Source organism: Mercenaria mercenaria, chromosome 1 (genome assembly GCF_021730395.1).
Source record: "Mercenaria mercenaria strain notata chromosome 1, MADL_Memer_1, whole genome shotgun sequence".
NCBI classification, from domain to species: Eukaryota; Metazoa; Mollusca; class Bivalvia; order Venerida; family Veneridae; genus Mercenaria; species Mercenaria mercenaria.
The window spans coordinates 91,251,385-91,260,454 of record NC_069361.1 but is presented as its reverse complement, the minus strand read 5'-3'; positions in this window follow the sequence as shown (position 1 = coordinate 91,260,454).

The window sequence follows — 9,070 nt, the reverse complement described above, 5'->3', positions numbered from 1 at the left end:
CTTCACATGCTGATAGTATTTATTGAGTACACCACCCCTACTGACTTTGGGGTCACCAGGTCAAAGGTCAGGGTGCTGCGGGGTGGGGGGGGGCATTTGTCACCATTAGTGACAGCTCTTGTTTTAACTTAAAATAATTTTTGTTGAGGTATTTCTGCATGTTTGAATCAACTTTTTTCAATAATTTTGAATTTCATTTAACTCTGACTTTTCAAAGCATCATTTACTGAATATAATAAGAAGAATCAGGCAGTCAAAAAAAGATAGGATCATATGTTTGATTTCCTGCTAGTCTGACTTTAATGACACTTATGCATGTAGAAAATATATAAAGAAGCTTCTCACAATTGTAAGTTTAATTATCCTTGATCATACTGCTGAATAAATTATAACGGTCCATGTTCTTACTTTTGAGATATTTGCCAGTGATTATAGAAGTCTGCAAATATCAGGCTTATTTTATATCATTTTGACTTTTTTTTTTCAAACATCATTAGTTATGTCTCCCACACCACTGTTGCGGGAGACATATTGATTAACACCTGTCTGTGTGTGTGTGTCAGTCAGTCTGTCACAAATCTTGTCCGCACTCTAAGTCAACATTTCTCATTCGATCTTCACCAAACTTAAACAAAATGTGTTTGCCAATAAGTCCTCGGAAAAGTTCGATAACTAGCCAAATCTGCCCAGGCACTTATAAATTATGGCCCTTGAATTAACGAAAATACTGATGCCAGTGATACAGGTCTTGGTGCATCAGTCTGTTACAATTCTTGTCTGCGCTCCAAGTCGAACAGTTTTCATCTGATCTTCACCAAACTTGAACAAAATGTGTTTGACAATAAATCCTCAGCTAAGTTTGATAACTGGCCATATCTGCCTAGGCACTTCAGACTTATGGCCCTTGAATTACTGATAGGCCGCTTACTCAAAAAATTACCAGTAGGTCGCTTACTCAAAAGCTATCAAAAATATATTTTCTGTGAGTAAACAGTATATAAAGACAGACTTACTATTCAGATGATTAGGCAGTTATGGGAGACATGCGCTTTTCTCAAAAGCAGCTCTAGTTTTTTTATGATATTTAATCTTCAGAAAGATGATGATGTTTTAATTCTGTATTTTAATACATGGGTTGCCATTTATTAAAAGCAATATTAACTTTCCTATATGCTGCATACAGACTATATTTTCAATATGAATGGTGTTATGTTGTGACTCTGTTTATCATACATGCAGATCTACCTTCAGATATAAGCATTAGTCAGTCTAGGATTTTTCTTGTAATGAAGTCATCTCCAGAGTTGTTTTTATTATGGTAATGAACATTTTTTTGTGTTATCTGAACATAATGTGTTTATTTATATGTGAGAGAAGCTGGCATTCTCTCTGTTACGCACAAGGTGTATATGTGCTCTTAATTCGGGTGTTTTTGTGCATGACTGTTTATATAAATGCTGATCACTATTTCCAGTTAACACTAATATTTTTCTATCATATTTGGGATTTGTTTTGTGATCATGATTTTGAAAATATCTTTAGTTTGATTTTTCAATGTAGGTAATAAGGTAAATATATTCTGAATCTCAATAAGACCAGACCCTTCTGAAACACGCCTTTCGAAATTTATTTCCAAAATCCATTATCAAATTTTTAATGTTGATTTCTTGGTTACACTTTTTGACATTTTTAATTTCTAATTTAAAGAAAATTTTTCATATTGTATTGCAAGACTAATTAAACAGCATTTTGAGTTCAGATATCCAAAATTACATATCATTACTCTGATATATATAACCAATTGAAACAATATCAAAATATTGGCAAATCACAATGAGATAAGATTTCGACTAAAATCGTTTCAAAAATTTTAAAAGTAACGACAATGTTATTTTCTTTATCTTATTTGTTGTTTTTGGATTTTTGATTATAGTAATAATTGTGTAGTCGAATTTCATTTTTTTTTTAACAGGACATTTGCCTTCGATGGAAACCTGGAATGGCGTTTTAGAAATTTATAGAAGTACATGCCTATTCTTTTTAAATGGAATAGATTGAAATTCATTGCAATCAGTTGTGTATTAAATTTTATTTTTTTCAAGTTTAAAGTACTTAGTTTTATTTTAAACTTTTGTCAGTAGTTTCACATACTTTAAAGTACAAAAATGGTTAATATATTTTACCAACTCAACAAATGAATCATTTGATTGTTGTCTAAAAACGTTTGTGTATCGAACAGAACTGTAGTTTTGGGATAATTGTCAAACCCAACTGAAAGACAAATATTAATTTGCCTATGTGAGATTTACTTTTTTGTACGATCATCAACCATCAACAAAAAGATTTACTATCACATTATAACAATAAAGTTTATGACAAAAAATTTTTTCAATTTCAAATTATTTCAAAATGTGTTTTACTTATACAAGCATTTCAAAGACACAGCAATACACACTTGAATATCAATACAGTGACATTTTAAATATAATTTGTCAGATTGACCTCCACAATACCATATTTCCAAATTAAAAAATTAAAAATAAAAAATGTCCACCCGCCCCATTTTTTCTCAAAATTCGGATGAGAATCTAAACATTTATTTTCTCTGGCCTTAATAACACTAATATTTTTTCTGTATCATATATTGCAGTGATTTTGTTTGTAAGAATAAGTAATATTTGAGAAAAATATCTTTCAGCTTTGAATTTTGGAATTGAATATGGTAATAAGGTGAAATATGATTTGAATCTAAAATAAGACACAAGATATATCCCTGTTTTGCAAACAAGCCTTACTGAACTAATATTTCCATGAAACATTTTCAATGCAGGATTTTTAAGCATTTGATAATTAAGGTTGTAATTTGTTGAATTTTTTAATTTTCATGAATGTTAAAGAAATAATATTTCTCATCTTGTGATTTGTCGCTGAATAAAATCATTGTTTGGAGTTCAGATGCCAAGGAATTATATCATGATATCTCATGATATAATAATACGCATCTGAACAACAAACAAAGATTTTATTCAAGAGCAAATCACTAAATGAGATATATGATTTCGATTCTAACATGTTACCAAGAATTTTAAAGTACATCCTTGACGACATTTGTTATATATTTGCCTTTTTTCTGTTGGTTTCTTTTCCAGCGCACCGCTATGGCGTTTGACGCTATAACGTAATAATTGTGACGTCAGAAAAATGCATTGTTTTTTAATAACACACAGTTTTCAGTCTTCTTTGTTAATAGGAAAATGGAATGGGTTGTGTTAGAATTATTTATAGAGTACAAAATGGCATGATGTCTTTCGCTTACACAATGAAGCTAGCTTGATAATTTCATTGCAGTACTGCTGTGTTTAATTTTCAGTTTTTTTTCAAGATTTAAAGTCTTAGTTTTTTTTATGAATGCTATTTGTCAGTGTTTCACATGACCTTTAAAGTAAACATAAACAAATGGTTTAAAGATATATTATTACCAACTTCGACAATTGAATCATAGTATCTGTGTAAACATGAAATTAACAGTTTTGTATGTATGAACAGTACTGTGTGTTAGGTTTAAAATTGTACAAACCCAATACTTGAAAAGCTAAGCTCAGAATAAATCTATACTACTAAAACAACTGGAAGTTTTTTTTTTTGTTTGTTTTTTTTTATACAAATGACTGTTATATATAACATTTAATTGTGAATGTTGCTGTACAAACACAGTTAGATTATATATTTAGTCCAGTTAAATTAGTTTGATGAGGATTTTATTCATTTTAAGTTAATATCTAGAAATAAACTAGTTTAGTGAAAGATTTGCATTAGATATCTTTAATCTCTTAATGTTAGTACCGCTAGTGATACTCTGTAAGCCTTTAAGTATTCATTGCTCGAGTCTGTTTATGAAAATTAATGTTGATATTATATTTAATGTGGGAAATAACATTTATGCCATGGTACAGCACAGTCAGTGTGTTTTCATGCTGTCCAGAAATCTTGTGCTGTGGGTATAGAATTTTTAATCGCATTTGTCTCCCCTTTGTCATATTTACAGATTTACATTTTTATAATGGAAGCACTTACATGTCAGAAAGTCAGAGAGTTTTAGGCAGAATGTTAAAAAAACAACTTACAGTCTGTAAAATAAGTAGAAGATCCCTGTACCAGTTAAGTTGAGGATTACAAAACAATATAAAAACAGTAGGGTTTTAGTTGTTTATTAAAATACAGTGCAAGACAGTAGAATAGCTTCCTGTAGGCACTGTAGGCATATCATCATGTGACATGCCTACCATATTTTTTCAAAAAAAATACAATTAGTTTTCGTTAAACTATGCCTTAAAATGCTCAAAGAATGCATTTTCGGAAATCTTGAATTTCAGAATTTTCACTCCCTAGTTAATGTCCTCCCGGACACATTGACTTTATTCAAGCTACATTCCTGAAAGATAATTGTATTAATAAATAATATTGGTAAACAGAAACATGTCCTGTTGTTTATTATCTATCTGTTTTTATCTCATTTCTGATCTTTATTAGCTTATATCTGTTTTTATCTTATCTGATGTTTGTTATCTTATTTCTGATGTTTATAATCTTATTTCTGATGTTTATAATCTTATTTCTGTTTTTATCTTATTTCTGATGTTTGCTTGTTTATTTCTGATGTTTATTATTTTAGTTTTTGTTTATTATTTTATTTCTGATGTTTGTTATTTTATTTCTGATGTTAATAATCAGAACTTTTGTTATTATCGTATTTCTAATGTTTATTATCTCATTTTATTCATTTGTTAGAACTGTTGTTTTGATTTTTATTCTAGAAAACCAGCACTTGAGATAACAAAAATTACACCACTAAGTATAACAACTAATTTATTTCATGTACTAGCAAATAAAACACCTGTTTGATTTTAGCTAGGTCATCATTTCTACTGATAAAGCAGGAGCTGTTTCTTAGACAGTAAAGATCACTCGGTTGCCATGTCATTACTTAACAAACGTGGACAGGGGCTGCATGTGTAATGATTAAAGCTAGTTCAATGAAATCAGCTTCCTTGTAAAGAAACTAGGTTAAGGCAAGATTTTTCTAACTGATAAATTTGGTATACAGTACAACCTCTCCAGAGCGGCCCTCTCTTAAGTAAAAACCTCTCTATAACAACATCATCAAAATTTCCCTAAGCTGAAATATACTATCAAATTTACCTCTCCAGAACAACAACCTCTATATAACAGTCAATATTTGTATCTCCCAAAGGGTGTTGCTCTACAGAGGTTGCACTGTATGTAAAATTTGCATTATGTTCAGATGAAACAAGATAAGATGTACCCGGATATATTCAAGTGAAGCAGCTTAGGACAAACTGGTCTTGCTGTTATTTGAGTACTCCTACATACACACCAATAAAACAGCTGATATATAGCTCTGCAGAAGTTGATTTGTATTGTAATGTTCCTGTAAACAACAGTTATTTATGTGATGGCATTTATATTCATTTTTTCTTCATGTTTAATTATTTTGCACAATGGTAACACTGATTACAGAGATTTTAAGTAAAAACTGACTAAAGTTTAGGTGCATTGCCATTTCTACTTGACATTTAACATCCCTGTGTTATCATTTTTGCTGAATAAGCATGGAATCTATCAAAGTTATTTTCAGGTCTTTGGTAGTCTTACTTGTGTCAGACGATCTACCTTATATGTAGATTTAATTCTAATATGGAATAACACTATAAATATTGTGTAATATTTATTATGTTTGAATGAAATTAACTTTAAGTTGATTACTAAAATGAAATTCTATTTTTTTTTTTATTGAATATAACATTGTGGAGATATGATGGTTGCTGTTTGTTTTTTATTTTGGTTACAAGCCTTTGGTGTCTGTACTAAGAAATACATACACTGAACAAAATACTTAAGTACTATAGTGGCATAAGAATAATTTATGTAAGAAATAATACAGAGCAGAACAATGTTTTAGTACTGAATGTGTGGTTCTTATATATATTTTTAGCTCACCTGAGCACAAAGTGCTCAAGGTGAGCTTTTGTGATCACTCTTTGTCCGTCCGTCGTTTGTCGACATCAACAGTTTGACTTTTAACACTCTAGAGGTCACAATTTTGGCCCAATCTTAATGAAACTTGGTCAGAATGTTACCCTCAATAAAATCTTGGATGAATTCGATATTCGGTCATCTGAGATCAAAAACTAGGTCACCAGGTCAAATCAAAGGAAGAGCTTGTTAACACTCTAGAGGACACATTTATTACTGTATCTTCATGAAACTTAGTGGAGTGTTAATCTTGATGATCTTTAGGTCAAGTTTAAATCTGGGTCATGTGGGGACAAAAACTAGGCCGCCAGGTCAAATCAAAGGAAGAGCTAGTTAACACTCTAGAGGCCACATTAACTTTATGACCATATCTTAATGAAACTTGGTCAGAATGATAATCTTGATGATCTTTGGTCAGGTTTAAATCTGGGTCATGTGGGTTCAAAAACTAGGTCTCTAGGTCAAATTAAAGGAAAAACTAGAAACTTGGTCAGAATGTTAATCTTGATAATCTTTAGGTCAATAGGTCAGGTGAGCGATACAGGGCCTTTATGGCCCTCTTGTTTTTCGATTCTGATTATGTTTTTATGCCCCCGAAGGGAGGCATATTAGTTTTCAACTGTCCACCCGTTCGTTCGTTCGTTAGTCACGTTAACTTTTTGCATGAAGGCACTTTACTCGCAAACCGCTGCACCCAGGACCTTCAAACTTCACTTACTGATAGTACTTATTGAGTATACCACCCCTACTGACTTTGGGGTCACCAGGTCAAAGGTCAAGGTCACAGGGGCCAACGTTAACTTTTTGGATGAAGGCACTTTACTCGCGAACCATTGCACCCAGGACCTTCAAACTTCACATGCTGATAGTACTTATTGAGTACACCATCCTTAATGACTTTGGGGTCACCAGGTCAAAGGTCAAGGTCACAGGGGCCAACATTAACTTTTTGCATGAAGGCACTTTACTCACGAACCACTGCACCCAGGACCTTCAAACTTCACATGCTAATAGTACTTATTGAGTACACCACCCCTACTGACTTTGGGGTCACCAGGTCAAAGGTCAAGGTCAAAGGGGCCAACATTAACTTTTTGCATGAAGGCACTTTACTTGCGAACCACTGAACCCAGGACCTTCAAACTTCACTTGGTGATAGTACTTATTGAGTACACCACCCCTACTGACTTTGGGGTCACCGGGTCAAAGGTCAAGGTCACAGGAGCCAACGTTAACTTTTGCATGAAGGCACTTTACTTGTGAACCACTTCACCCAGGACCTTCAAATTTCACGTGCTGATAGTACTTAATGAGTACACCAACCCTACTGACTTTGAGGTCACCAGGTCAAAGGTCAAGGTCACAGGGGCCAATGTTAACTTTTTGCATGAAGGCACTTTATATGCGAACCACTTCATCCAGGACCTTCAAACTTCACATGCTGATAGTACTTATTGAGTACACCACCCCTACTGACTTTGGGGTCACCAGGTCAAAGGTCAAGGTCACAGGGGCCAACGTTAACTTTTTGCATGAAGGCACTTTACTTGCGAACCACTGAACCAAGGACCTTCAAACGTCACGTGGTGATAATATTTATTGAGTACACCACCCCTATTGACTTTGGGGTTACCAAGTCAAAGGTCAAGGTCACAGGAGCCAACATTAACTTTTTGCATGAAGGCACTTTACTCGCAAACCACTTCACCCAGGACCTTCAAACTTCAAATGCTGATAGTACTTATTGAATACACCACCCCTACTTACTTTGGGGTCACCAGGTCAAAGGTCAAGGTCACAGGGGCCAACGTTAACTTTTTGCATGAAGGCACTTTATATGCGAACCACTGAACCCAGGACCTTCAAACTTCACGTGGTGATAGTACTTATTGAGTACACCACCCCCACTGACTTTGGGGTCACCAGGTCCAAGGTCAAGGTCACAGGAGCCAACATTAACTTTTTGCATGAAGGCACTTTACTCGCGAACTACTTCACCCAGGACCTTCAAACTTTACCTGCTGATAGTACTTTATGAGAACACCAACCCTACTGACTTTGGGGTCACCAGGTCAAAGGTCAAGGTCACAGGGGCCAACATTAACTTTTTGCATGAAGGCACTTTACATGCGAACCACTTCACCCAGGACCTTCAAACTTCACATGCTGATAGTACTTATTGAGTACACCACCCCTACTGACTTTGGGGTCACCAGGTCAAAGGTCAAGGTGCTGCGGGGGCATTTGTCACCATTAGTGACAGCTCTTGTTTTTTATGTTTATAAGTGGATGCAATAGGGGAGCACTGTCTTATGGTACATGAATAGAGACAAATACAGTAGGTTGACATGATGTAAAATGCACCGATGCTTTAACAAATTTAAACAAGGGAGGTAACAGTGGAATAATTTAGGTATTTCTAATAATCGATTCAGAGTAAATGCACTGTTCTGTTTTATCATTTCGATTCTGACTGATGCCTTTTATAAAAGTAGTAGATCAAATGTATGATAGCACTCTTCCTCGGTGCCTGAATGGCACCAAATGATATGTTAAAGTGACATAAGTAATGCTGTGTTTTAATGAAAATGCAGGATTTTTTTTCATATAGAATGTTGATATATCAACTGAAAAACATGTCGTTTTGGAAAACAGCACTTGTTATTGTAGGTTCTGTAGCATAGGACAGGGTGTAATTGTTTTCTCTTGACCATGTGTTGGTTGGTTTTTAGAGGGTAACATGCTTCGGTCAAAAATAAAGGAAAATGCTTTTATTGATTTTATTTGCATACGTTTTTTATATCTGTAGTGTTATGAAAGTATTTGCTGTGCAGGGTCATTCATATCTGATTTAAAGTCTTTATTTATATATTACTTCTTTGGCAAGGAGATGCAACTATATTTACAGAAGGGACATATTTGAAGTTTTACACTCACAAAAATATTCCAGAAGTAACAAGAAAACATACAGAGTCTGTTGTCAGTAGCCAGGTTTAACTGAGTAGAGCTAACAGTA